Source organism: Mauremys mutica, chromosome 6 (genome assembly GCF_020497125.1).
Source record: "Mauremys mutica isolate MM-2020 ecotype Southern chromosome 6, ASM2049712v1, whole genome shotgun sequence".
In the NCBI taxonomy this organism is placed as follows: domain Eukaryota; kingdom Metazoa; phylum Chordata; order Testudines; family Geoemydidae; genus Mauremys; species Mauremys mutica.
In genome coordinates this window covers 48,551,549-48,565,427 of record NC_059077.1, presented here as the reverse complement: position 1 = coordinate 48,565,427, position 13,879 = coordinate 48,551,549, and the positions used below count along the sequence as shown (strand labels likewise).

The 13,879-nt window shown below is 43.0% G+C and overlaps 1 protein-coding gene across 2 annotated transcripts in view; it reads right to left on the bottom strand.

Annotated features, from left to right (window-relative positions):
- Nucleotides 1-13,879, bottom strand: part of RASGRF2 (Ras protein specific guanine nucleotide releasing factor 2) — a 197,314-nt gene that overhangs the window by 151,973 nt on the left and 31,462 nt on the right. The window lies entirely within an intron of this gene.

Genomic DNA, 13,879 nt, shown 5'->3' with positions numbered 1-13,879 from the left:
GGTTCACTGCATCCCACTGGCCAGGGGGTAGGGCAGGGATTGGTAGATGATTGTTTGGGGTTGGGGGGGGGGAGGGAGGATGAGAGCTAATTTAAACTCTTGCTGCTTCAGCTGTTCCACCTTCCCTCCCTAAAGTGTAGATAGCAAGTGTTGCTTCCAGGATGCTGAGGGTCTGCCCTGTTTTCCAGGATCAGGAAAGAATTTTTCCCATTGGGTCAAATTAGCGGAAGTCGGGTGGGGGGAGGTGTGTGTTTGTTTTTTGCCTTACTTGCAGCATTGTGGAGGCACATTTGGGATCATGAAGACTAGCACTTAGAAGTCTAATTAAGAGATATTATAGGATCGTTTAGTTGGTTGCAACTTGTGGCTAGTGTCCAGTGCAACTAAAGGCTATAAAGCCCATCTGCCAGAGGTAAATGACACCTGGGATTTTAACTAGTGGACCACGTCCCTGTAAGGAGGTTTGTAGGTCTAAAGTCTTTACTGAGGTCCCCTTTGGTACTCTCTATCCCCCATGCATGAGGGAAGGTTAGAGGATTCAGAAATGAGCTGATGCCAGGGCACTGGAACAGGGGGGAATAGAGGGACATGGCCCTCCCACATTTTACTGGCCATAAGGACAAGTGACTGGGTGAGGGGGTGGAAAGGAGCGAGCAGGGGCAGGGTCTTGGGGGAGAAAGGCAGTGTGGGGGTGAGGCCTTGGAGAAGGGGTGGTGTGGGAGAAGGTGCCTGAACTGTGGCCCCTAGTGGCCTCTCCCATTTTTTAGAGAGGTTCCATCACTTCTGGCTGATGCCTAGGAGTTGGCCAAGGGGTTACCCAGGTTGGTTACATGGTAGTATTGTGTCCTAACTGATTAGAAATTTCTGGAATATATCACACAGATGCAGTATATAGATTTAAAGTAAGATTCCACAGACCCCTAGTTTAATCCTGCAGCTCACATAAAACGGCATGCAGCTTCCCTGTTTGCAGGTAACTGCCCTCTCTAGTCAAAACCAAAATCTGGAATTAATTAATATAATTCCACATATCTCATGTGGAATACACAATTCACGTGTAAAAATCTGGAAAAGTATAATGAAGTCACTGGAAGCTCTGATTCTCTTCCTCTCCTATTGACTAATACAAAAAATACCGTATTATATATAGTTACAATAATAATGTTGTTGAGGGGTATGCTATCTATTTAGTTTTCAATTATTTTGCATGGCAAATAATGTTAACAGTAGTTTATCAGGAGGAAAAAAAAACTACTGCAACAGAGACAAATCTCATCATGTTAAGGAATAAGGAAACTAAGACAAAATACAAAAAAGACAACCTCAAATCAAGCCCACCAGATGCAACTACATGATGATTTGCTATTAATTATCACTTGTGTACGGGTCCTCCAAAAGTGCAAATGCAACCTAGGAAACACACTGCTTCCATTCCTCTGCTGCTGCTGTCCCCAGTATGTTGTACTGAAGAGGAAGGATGGATGCTGCTAAAAGCACTGGGCTGGGATTTAGAATATCTGGGGTCTACCACAGAGTCTTGACCTTGGCCAAGTTACTCTGTGTGTCTATGCCCCTGAAAAATGATGGTGATAACAATCCTGTGTGCCTTGTCTGTTTAACCTGTTAGACTTTCAGGGCAGGTTCTGTCTCTTACTGTTTGTATGTACGGGGTTTAGCACAAATCAGAGCCTAATCTCACTTGGAGACACTAGGCATTATTGCAATATAAACAACAACATTGTAAGAAGAGCATTGACACAGCTATTTTTGATAATGCCCTACTCTGATACTTGCTTGGGTGGGCGGAGGGAACATTTTTCCAGAACTGCAGCCTCTGCCTTCACTTTCCCTGCATATGATCTGGCTCCCACCTCTCATGAGACCACAGAGAGGGGGAATGAAGATTCCTATGCCTACTGTTGATCCTGGTGGTGCCTTCTCCATGTGTGAAAATGAAAGAACTGAGTGAAGGGTAAACAGAGGGACAAAGAATCACAATGAAGGGTGGATGAAGGTGATCAAGAAAAGGGCAGACCGGGGAATGGATAGATGGAGAATGAAGGAGACAGTGGGGTGCAGGGCAGATAAGTTTGTAAGATCAGCATTTTTAGAGAAAGTGTCAGGATCCCTTAGGAATGAACCAGCTGCTTAAATCTCCTTCCTCCACTCTCCTTACTAAGAAGTCTTCCCTTTCCCTGCATTTTGTGTTTAGTTCTCACTGAGGCAAGGATCATGATCATTCCATATCACACATTTAACCATTAATAGGATATGCTGCCTTTAGGTGCTGCTTTGTTTTTTGGGTTTTTTTGTCTGTCTTAAATTTGATAAAGTTGTAGCTCCTTAGCCTCAATTTATTTTGATTTCTGCCCTCTGTGGCACCTGTCCTTTTGCAAGGAGAAATTAATATTTCATAGACCGATATGATCATCTAGTCTAACCACTTGCACAACAGAGGCCATTCCTGCATCAAGCTCATAACTTCTGGTTGAATTAGAGTATACCTTGTCAAAGGACATCTGGTCTTGATATAAAGATTTCAAGCAATGAAGAATCCTCCACATCTTTTGGTAAGTTGTTCCAATGGTTAATTACCCTCAATGTTAAAAATATATGCCTTATTTATAGTCTAAATTGATTTGAGTAGGGAAGCAACCTAATAGGGTTACTCACTAGGACCCACTCCCACAACTGACAGAAGCAGGGATACAGCTATACACAGTCAATGGCAGGATTGGGAACTAGGTTCCTGTAACTGAACCTCCTGGGGGTTAGGACGTGTAATATCAATTTATAAAAAGAATCCAGTCAGAGCTCTGGGCATTGTACAATCATTAGAAAATATATAATTCTAAAGTATTAAGGTTAGTCTTCTGGCTATCTAGCATCTAATAATTTAAAGACCTGCATAGTCAGCACTTGTCATTTATAAAGCACTTTACAAGCAATAACTAGTCTTGAAACAGTTCTACGGGGTAAGGATTATGATGTCCATTTTACACAAGAGGATATGGGAACAGAGCTAAATTTAGAACTGGTGCAAGGAGGTGCAACTCAGATTACTCTAACAGAATGGTTCCTGGGATAAGGTGAAACAAAGTCAGTACCAGAGCCAAGAATTAGAACTCAGTGGCTCCTGGCTTCCAGACCCAAGTTCAAGCCACATTTCTTCTGTATATTCTTTTCTAGTTATAAAAAAAAATTAAGAAAATAAACATACCACATTTCAGCTGACTACTATTTGTCAGGGAATGCAAAACAAGTCTGACGTATCACTTACACTTCTGGACCGGAGGTCGTCATGGCTTTAAAAGAGGAAAGAAGGGATCATTTAAACAGCATATAATATTTCCAAGAGGAGACATACAATCCCCTATGGGGGCAGAGTTTAGCAGGATTCAAAGAAAGATTGGACATTATAACAAGAACATCCAAATTATAATAGGAAAGGTGGTTGGTTTTGTTCTTTTTTTGTTTTTTAAAGAAAAGAAGTGCTTTTGAAGGAATCTAAACCCTCATGCTCCAGGGCCTAAACCAACTTCTAATGGTGGTTTGACAGAACATTTCCCTTGCACAAGTTATCACATAAGTGAGTACTGCAGGGTTTCTTCCTCTGAAGCAGCTGAACTTTGCAAGATTCAAAGAGGGACTGGATAACTGTATAGATAATTGCTATAGCTCTGGCTATTCTTGTTAATAGAAGGGATATAAAACCTTGCGCTTCAGGTCTTAAGCCAGTTTCTAACTGTTAGTGGTTGGGATGAGACCCTCATGGCGGATAGATTATCCCAAAGCTGCCCACTGTAGAGTTTATTATACCTTCCTCTGAAGCATCTGGTGGTGGCCACTGACAAAGACAGGATACTGAACTACGTGGACCTTGGGTCTGATCTGATCTAGTAAAGCAACTCCTGTGTTCCTATGTATATAATAGTGCCAAGATGAAACATACAGTAAAGTAGCCACTCCTATCTTTACATTATAATATACTTGTTCTGAACATTTACATTATAAAATCCTATCTAGAGCTTAATTACGTGCACACACAAACCAGAGGACCTTCTTATATATTTAAGTGACTACAAAACAACATTCCTTCCGCAATTTTTCATAATTAATTTAAAAATACTAGACCCACTATGTATGACAACTGCCTTCAGTTATAGCAAGGGTGAATTCCTGCACCCATCTCCGTCGACTTGGGTTTTGCCATTTATTTCCGTTGGGTCAGGATTTCACCCTAATACTTTACATCTCCTCCTGGATAATGGGTGGTTTATAGCTGCACCACCCCAGGAACAGCCCAGAGAAGGAATTATAGAATCACAGAAATGTAGAACTAGAAATGACCTCAGTAGGTCATCTAGTCCAGTCCCCTGCACTCAAGGCAAGACTAAGTGATAACTAGACCATTCCTGACAGGTGTCTGTCTAACCTTTTCTTAAAAAGCTCCAGTGATGGTAGGGTGACCAGATGTCCAGATTTTATAGGGACAGTCCTGATTTTTTGGGTCTTTTTCTTATATAGGCTCCTATTACCCCCCACCCCCATCCCGATTTTTCACACTTGCTGTCTGGTCACCCTGAATGATGGAGATTCTACAACATCCCTAAGCAATTTATTCCAGTCCTTAAATACTCTGACTGCTAGGAAATTTTTCCTAATGCCCAACATAAACCTCCCTTGCTGCAATTTAAGCCCATTGCTTCTTGTCTTATCTTCAGAGGTTAATGAGAGCAATTTTTCACCCTCCTCCTTGTAACAACCTTTTATGTACTTTAAACTATTACTCCCCCCTCAGTCTTCTCTTCTCCAGACTAAACAAACCCAATTGTTTCAATCTTTCCTTCTAGGTCATGTTTTCTAGACTTTTAATCATTTTTGTTGCTCTCCTCTGGACTTTTGCCATTTTGTCCACATCTTTCCTGAAATACAATTCCCAGAACTGACACAGTATTCCAGTTGAGGCCTTATCAGCACAGAGTAGAGTGGAAGAATTACTTTTCAGTCATATATCACAGGGGTAGCTGTGTTAATCTGGATCTTCCCTGGTTCCCCCTCTTGCATCTATGAAGATGAGGGAAAGAAGAAATATACTAACATCCCCTACTAGTAGCAGAATACTTCCTCCTTCCATGCCAGCTTGGCTGTGGTGGATGGTAGATGGCAGACAGTTGTGGAGTAAAGACTTCACCCAGTCCCAGTTCCTCTCTGCCCACCTGGCCAAGTAAGTGGGAAGTGAGGAACGCTGCCTACATAGCCTGCTTTTTGTCCATTGCATAAAGCAGAGATGTGGCAAGTCATGAGGGGCTTAATTTGCCCCCTTATTTCCCTGTGTACTGTCATAAAAACAAATCACAATCTTGCCTCAAGTGATATCTAGAATATTTAACAACTACACTGAGACCTTAAGATGGGAAACTGCAACCAGCAAGGGAGCTTTGGCTTTGCACACATGCAGACATAACTATACACAAATGAGGATTTGCATGTGCAATTATTGTGTGCACCTACATTTTTCAGGTGCAACTTAAGTGCCTACTTTTTTAAAAAGTCACCTTGAATTTCAATTGCCAATATGTAAAAAATTTTAAAAATCAATGTATTTAAGTATAGGTCAGCAGTAATTCACAAATCTGATGTCACTGAGGAGATTTAACAGCATATCATCTCTGTGAAATGCTATTGTCCACTGACAATGATAGCTGTGTTGTATAACCCTTTTTCAGCTGGCACTGGGATTTTGTTTTGGTCATTGAGCCAAATTGATATACTTGTCCAGTTTTTAAACTCCAGTCTTACTTGGCTAAAGCCCTTATGAATTTCACTGGGTTTTGTTCCTCAGTTCCTAAGGACATCAAGAGCTGGCTTGTTGTTATACATATAGTAGAAAAGAAATTGCATAAATAGTGCATTACTGGTGTGTGTATGTACATTTATTTATACACACACACACACACACACACCTCTGTCACAGACTGGGGGATATGTGCGTGTCAATGTATGAATTCCATTTTGGTTTTGTGATTGCCATGTACATTTCAACTTCCATTTTGAATTTAACCTTGAACATGGTTTTGAGCATTCATTTTGTAGCAGGAACTTGACTCCTAGTGGAGAGACTATGTCTGAGAAGCTGTGAGAGAGCAATCAAGGGCCATCAGTATTGAATGACACTCTCCTAATGAAACAATGGGTGTGCAGGACCATTTATTTTGAACGACTCTCTACCCAGAATAGGGTTGCCAACTTTCTAATCACACAAAACTGAACACCCCTGCCCTGCTTCCTGTCCCGCCCCTTAATTGAGGCCCTTCCCATGCCCTACCCCTTCTCCAAGCCCCTCCCACTCACTCCATCCCCCTCCCTCTGTCACTCCCTGTCCTCATCTTCACTCACTCGCTCACTCATTTGCACTGGGCTGGCTCAAGGGGTTGGGATGCAGGAGGGAGTGAGGGCTCCCTCTCGGGGTAGGGCCAGGGATGAAAGGTTTGGGGTGCAGGAGGGGGCTCTGGGCTGAGGGGTGGAGCTGCAGGGTTTGGAGGCTCCAGGCTGAGTCAGGGGGTCGGGGTGTGGGAGGAGGTATGGGCTCTGGGCTGAGTGTGTAGGTTTCGGGGTGGGGCCAGAAATGAGGGGTTTGGGGTGCAGGAGGGGGCTCCAGGCTGGAGTAAGGGGTTAGGGTGTCTGTGGGGGTGAGGGCTCTGATATGGGGCCAAGGATTTGGGGTGCAGGAAGGTGCTCCAGGCTGGGGCTGAGGGGTTTGGAGTGCAGGAGGAGGCTCTAGACTGGGGCAGGGGGTTAGGCGGGGGAGGGGTGCAGAGGAGGGGTGAGGGCTCTGGCTGGTGATGCAGACTCTGGGTGGGGGTGGGGATGAGGGATTTGGGGTGCAGGAGGGTGCTCTGGGCTGGGATTGAGGGTTTGGAGGGTGGGAGGAGAATCAGGGCTGGGGCAGGGGATTGGGGCCCAGGGGATGGGGGGCTGGGGTGCAGGCTGCAGGAGCAGCACTTACCTCAAGCAGCTCCTGGAAGCAGCAGCATGTCCCCACTCCGGCTCCGGCTCCTATGCGGAGATGAGGCCAGGTGACTCTACACGCTGCCCCATCCACAGGCAACGCCTCCACAGCTCCCATTGGCTGTGGTTTCTGGCCAATGGGAGCTGCAGGGGCAGCACTTGGGTTGGGGGCAGTGTGCAGAGACCCCTAGCTGCCCGTATGTGTAGGAGCCAGAGAGGGGACATGCCACTGCTTCCGGGAGCCACGTGGCATGGAGGCTAGCAGGGAGCCTGCAAGCCCTGCTGGGCAGCGCCGCCAACCAGACTGGCAACAGCCCAGTCAGCAGTGCTGACCAGAGCTGCCAGGATCCCTTTTTGACCAGGTGTTGCAGTCAAAAAACGGACACTTGGTCACCCTACCCCAGAAGCCAACAGAGGGTTGGAGCCTGGAAATTCCCCAGCAGAAGTTCATGGGCAGAAAGGTGAAAGACGCTGTTTTAAAAAAGGGATGTTCTCTCAGCAAGGGAAGCCATTGCACTGCCAGAAGCAACACAATCAAACCAAGAATGCTGGAAGGGCTGCTTGGGCTAAGGACTGAGACCAAACCCAAGACTCACAGGGGTAGTGAGGTCAGACTGAGACTGACTGTTTTACGAGTCTTTTTGTTTTCCATAGATCTGTAATTCTTGTGTTTCTTTAAGAGTAATGTGTGTGGAAAGAAATTCCTTTGCTAAGCCCGTGTTCTTAGCTTTACTGGCATGTTATTCCCAAAGGCTTTAACTAGACAACCAGAGCTCCCACAGTCAGGTGGATGCTGGGAGAAAGATGCCTAAGCAATTGGGGATTGGGAGGGCTGAGGCAGGGGCGGTGAAAGCTTCTTAACAGTGGAGGGCCACTGGCGCCCGAACCGTCCCCTCTTGCCCCCCACCGCCTCTCCCCCCGAGGCCCCGCTCCTGCACCACCTCTTCCCCCCCCAAAACTCCGCCCCTTGACCCAATCTCTTGCTCTTATAGCCAGTAAAAAGGGGGGAGGCATGCCGCCCCCCCCTCACCCCCGTTCCAGTGCTTCTGGGCTGAGGCACTGGTTCCCAGGTCTAGGTGGCCAGACTATGGGGTCCCACTGCCCAAGAAGGGTGTCAGACATGGGGCCAGCACCTGGGAGTATGCTTGAGAGACCCGTAGCTACCCAGACCCAGGGGACTTATAGGCACATTGGATTCAGAAGTTGGAGCTAATCACAACAGACTGGTGACCATCCAGAGAGGACAACTGGGACAGGTTGTGACAATACATATGCATATACACAACACACTTTTATATGCATATAAAATACACACACACACACACACATATACATATATATATATATATATATATAAATAATACATTGTAGTGCATCCTGCACTTTTTCAATATTTGTATTATAAGCTGCACAAAAACAAAAGAAGGGATTTAGAAGGATTTGTATTTTTTGTGAAGTCTTTGCAGATTGTTTTACCTCACTGTTTTATAGCTGTTACCTATAAATGCCCCGATTTGTTTATGACTGACAAAAAATAATAATCAAAACTCTTCACCTTTGATGAGCAACAGCTAAAATGTATGAATCCACAAGGCAAACCTTTCATTGAACCTATCATTTCCCCCAAAAGTATAATTCCAGCTGCAGAACATTCACTGCCACCATCTGGTTTGATACAAAGATTCACGGCAGCTTTCTTGTATTAAAATTTATGAAGTCAATCTCTATAAATATTGTAACAGAAAAGGATTGCATTCAAAAACAGGGATTCACATTGGGAAACATGCCACATCCTGTAATACTTTATATCAGGTAGGAGAATTGAAAACTGAGAAACATTATAAAACTGGTAAGCTCACAATTACTTTAAAAAATTGCCAAGAAACTGCCCAGTTTTTGAGCAAATGGAATTATTTTTAGACTATAAAAACACCAGAATAAGTATTTTATACTGTCAAGCCAATGAAGTTATTGCAATGTGATTATCCAAGCTACTACTAAATAACTAACATTAGTAAAAGACTAGTTGACATCAAGTTTTCAACATTTTACCAGACTGCAGTGTTTAACTGTAGTAGGTGTCTTCCTTTCTGCCATTTATTAAGATTTTTCAGATCATGTCAGCTGTCATACATTCATTCCTGAAAGACTTCAGAATTATTCACTGTAGAGTACTTCAAATAATCTTGTAAATTAGATATAATTTCTCACCATCATGAGAATCATGCATATACTAAAGGACATGATGAAATTTCATTTTAAATGACTCAACAATTACTGATATATCCTCTGATAACAGGATAGAAACTTCTTACAAATTTTACAAAAAGCTTAGACTCTTGTCCTCCTAAAAATAGGTTTTAAAGGTTCTGTTTCTAACGTATTTGTCATTCTGCCACTGCTAATCAAATCTAACAATTTTTATAATGGGAGCAATCAGAAACGAATAGTCAATACCCATAATCTAGCTCCTAATTAGTTAAACTGTATTGTGAATAAGCTTTTCAATTCAGAGATCTCTATAATATGAAGAGTATTAATAAAGAATTTATAAAAATCAAAATTCTCTCTCATTTTATTTATTCCTTGTCCAAAAACTTTGGTAACGTAGAGTTGTGGTTCAGTGGCAGTGTCTTGTATCCTTCCAAAATATTGTACACTTATATTTAAACTGCTGAGAATGAGGAAACATGGAGATAAGCCATACACCAGCTCCACCCTGCAACCTTAATTCTGCCCCCTGGAGCTGGCAAGACCAACTGGGGGATATACTGTAAGTATATTTCAGTCAGGACTGCCCTATAATAAGCAGACGGGAGGAATGACTAAGTAAATGTGCCATTTTATATGGTGTATTGTGTCTCACAGAATTGGGACTCATGGGGGAAGGCACAAAGAGGCTTCCTGGGAACTATTCATTGCCAGTCAGCGACCACCTCTTCCCTGCTCTCAGCTCCTCCATGCCTTCACTAGGGCTAAAAGAGTCATGGGGAAGAAAAAAGGTAGTAACTGATAGGCTGTTGTAAGGAGCACATCTACCAACTGGAGACAGCAAAGGGGCATGGAAAGTGTCTCATTTCTCTCACAGGTGCTCCCCAGTCATATCCACGTCACTATCAATACTTTGTGAAAAAAGGGACAAGGGAAATTTGCTGTCCCAAAACTTATTAATGCAGAGTTCAGGTTACCCCAGACTCCATACTCCACTTTGGGGGCTAGTGTAATAAGCACAAGGTTCTCCACAACCCTTTGAAGCTTAGAAGAATGTTAGAGGTGTCCAATTAAGAACTTAAGAATGGCCATACAGGGTCAGACCAATGGGCCATCTAGCCCAGTATCTTGTCTATGGACAGCAGTCAGTGCCAGATGCTTCAAAGGGAATGAACTGAACAGGACAATTATTGAATGATTCATCCCCTGCTGTCCAGTCCCATCTTCTGGCAGTCAGAGGTTTAGGAACACCCAGAGCATAGGGGTGCATCCCTGACCATGCTGGCTAATAGCCATCGATTTACCTATCCTCCATAAACTTACCTAACTTTATTTTTCATCCAGTTATACTTTTGGACTTCAGAACGTTCCCTGGCAACAAGTTCCCAAGGTTGACTGTGCATTGTGTGAAGAAGTACTTCCTTATGTTTGTTTTAAACCTGCCGCCTATTAATTTCATTGAATGACCCCTTGTTCTTGTGTTATGTGAAGGAATAAACAATACTTCCTTATTCACTTTCTCCACATCTTTTATGATTTTATAGACCACTATCATGTTCCCCGTTGGTTGTCTATTTTCTAAGATGAACAGTCCCAATCTTTTTCATCTCTTTTCTCGTGGAAATTGTTCCATTCCCCTTCCCTCCACACCTTATCTGTACTTTTTACAATTCTAATACATCTTCTTTGAGATAGGGTGAGCAGAACTGCATGCAGTATTCAAGATGTGGGTGTACCATTGTTTTATATGGTGGCATTCTGATATTTTCTGTCTTCTTATCTATCCCTTTTCTAGTGGTTCCTAATATTCTGTTTGCTTTTTCAACTGCTGCTGCACATTGAATGGATGTTTTCAGAAAACTATCCCACAACAACTCTAAGATCTTTCTGGAAGAGTAACAACTAGCTTAGACCCCATCATTTTGTATGTATAATTGGGATTATTTTTTCCAAAGTGCATTACTTTTGTATTTATCAACACTGAATTTCATCTGCCATTTTGTTGCTCCATCACCCAGTTTTGTAAGATCCCTTTGTAACTCTTCGCAGTCTGCTTAGGACTTAACTATCTTGAGTAATTTGGTATCATTTGCAAACTTTGCCACCTCACTGTATACCCCTTTTTCTAGATCATTTATAAATATGTTGAACAGCACTGGTCCCAATACAGGTCCCTGGGGGGACACCACTATTTACCTCTCTCCATTCTGAGAACTGACCATTTATTCCTACACTTTGTTTCCTGTCCTTTAACCAATTACTGATTTGTAATCCGAGACTGCTAATTTTGCGTAAGAGCCTTTGGTGAGGGACCTTGTCAAGGGCTTTCTGAAAATCCAAGAACACTATATCCAGTGGATCCCCCTTGTCCACATATTTGTGGACCTCCTCAAAGAATTCTAAGGGTAGGTCTATACTCACTGTCCGGGTCAACGCAGTGAGTTCGACTTCTCGGAGTTTGAACTATCGCGTCTAATCAAGACGCGATAGTTCGAACTCCCTGCGCGCTCCGGTCGACTCCGGAACTCCACCACCACGAACGGCGGTGGCGGAGTCGACCTTGGAGCTGCGGAGTTCGACCCCGCCGCGTCTGGACGGGTAAGTCAGTCGAACTAGAGTACTTCGAGTACTTGCGTACCCTAGTTCGACGCCCCCCCCCTTAGTGTAGACCAGGCCTAAGAGGCACGATTTCCCTTTGGTCTCCAGAGGCTGTCTCCTACTTTCCCTATGTCATTGGTACCTACATGTACCACGTCCATCGGCTCCTCTGCAGCACTGCACATATGTCTATCTAGATGTCTTGAGAGATCCACAACCTTTGCACCTGGCAGGCAATTCACCATGCAGTTTTCCAAGTCATCACAAGCCCAACTATCTATAATTAAAATAACCGAATCTCCCATTCATCTCAATGGGATGTTCTCAGATTAATCACAACACACCAAGCAGAAGAATACATCCTGACACAATAACTCTAAGAAGTGTTAACCGACCCACTCATCCCCAATGAATGGTCTCTTTTCCCCCTCTCCCAAGATGTACTGCAGCTCCTGTTTTGAGAACACGAGTTTTCAAACCAATCTCATGGTCTTTAGGACAATTTTAATATTAGAATCAGCACCTTGAGGGGCTCTCTCTGAAAAACCTCTTGACAAAATGACTCCAAATTTGCACCAAAATGTATACCCCATCCCTGTTGAGGCATATTAATATTCAAGATAATCTTACTATCAGATCAATTTTAGAGTATTTTGAAACCACTGAAGGTTATACCAGGATTTCCATTTTCTCAAGGGTGGAAAAGGTCTACAAAAATTCTGTCTGTTGGATTACTGTATAATTTTTAAAAGTTTCTGACAGATTTTTCCATAGCAGTTTGTAGGGGGGAAATATAATTTGAAGTTTTCTGTAATAATTTTTAAAAGGGCTATATGAATATATTTTTTGTACTATTGGACGTTTCCGCAAATCCCTTTTTCACAGTACCTATGGTACTTTGAGCCATGAAATCAATATGTGTGATCCTTTGGTTTGTGCTGATTGGGTGAATTATTGTAGAAAGTTGAAACTTTTTCATCTGTCCTGAGAAATGTTACTGTTTTAACTGACAATAGTATCCTGGTGGCACATTAGTCAATGTAGACTTTACGCAAGTCCTTACAATAGGTCTCTTTGTTACAGGTATATTTCCTAATGCTCAGCAACCACATTTCATCATCATTATATCGATAAGAATGGCAGCTACTTGCTTTTCTTTGATCAAGCTCAGTCCATTTGTTCAGGAAATGATTAAGAAGCAGGCAGCATGATTGCATTGCCCTAATACTGTGCTTACTACAATCTTTCATTCATTGTCTTTCTATTTAATTAATGCTATTTTCTTTGTCAATGTTTCTCAAGTAAAATCTGAGTATGCATGAGCATTTGAGGACACTTTGAAATATTGGCTCTTAAATCAGAAGCTTTGTTTTCTGTGAAAAACTTCCAGAAGGAGCACCTGCAGAATGCAAGAGGTAACTAATGTGCACAGTGGATATTCTCAGAAAGTTGCCAAGAGCAGGACTTCCAAGCCTAGTCTACACTACAAAGTTTTACTAGTAAAACTTGATTTATTGTGACAACCCTTGTGTGTATCCACACTCAATTTTGCATCACATCAGTAAAATCCTGACTGTTTCAGTCAAGTTAAGCCATCTCCCTGAAAGACACCCATAAAAAGAGGCCTCCAGCAACAGACCCACAGTGCCCCTGTCCCCCTAACAAAAACCAGTCTGGTCACAGTTTTGAATTCACCTAACCAGGGGTCACAGTGACCAGAAACACAACCCCTCCATTCCCCACAGCATGTTTTGGGAATGCTTCTTTTCCTGCTAGTCCATCTTTGCAAGCATACTCCTGTGGCTCTGAAAAGCTTCAGCAAAACCTCATACTGCTGACTGGTCCAGGAAAGAAGTCCTGCATTTTCTCAGCCTTTTATCTTCCTTTTATTTAATTAGTGCTATTTTCTTTCTCAATCTTGTTTTGGGGGGAGAGCAGTGCAAGCAGTGCAGAATTCCCACATGAATAAAGTTGTTTATTTGGGCATGCAGAAGCTGGGGTGCAACAGGGACAAGCAGCAGTGTCAGGCAAATGGGAAGGAACTGTGGCAGTCCTACCA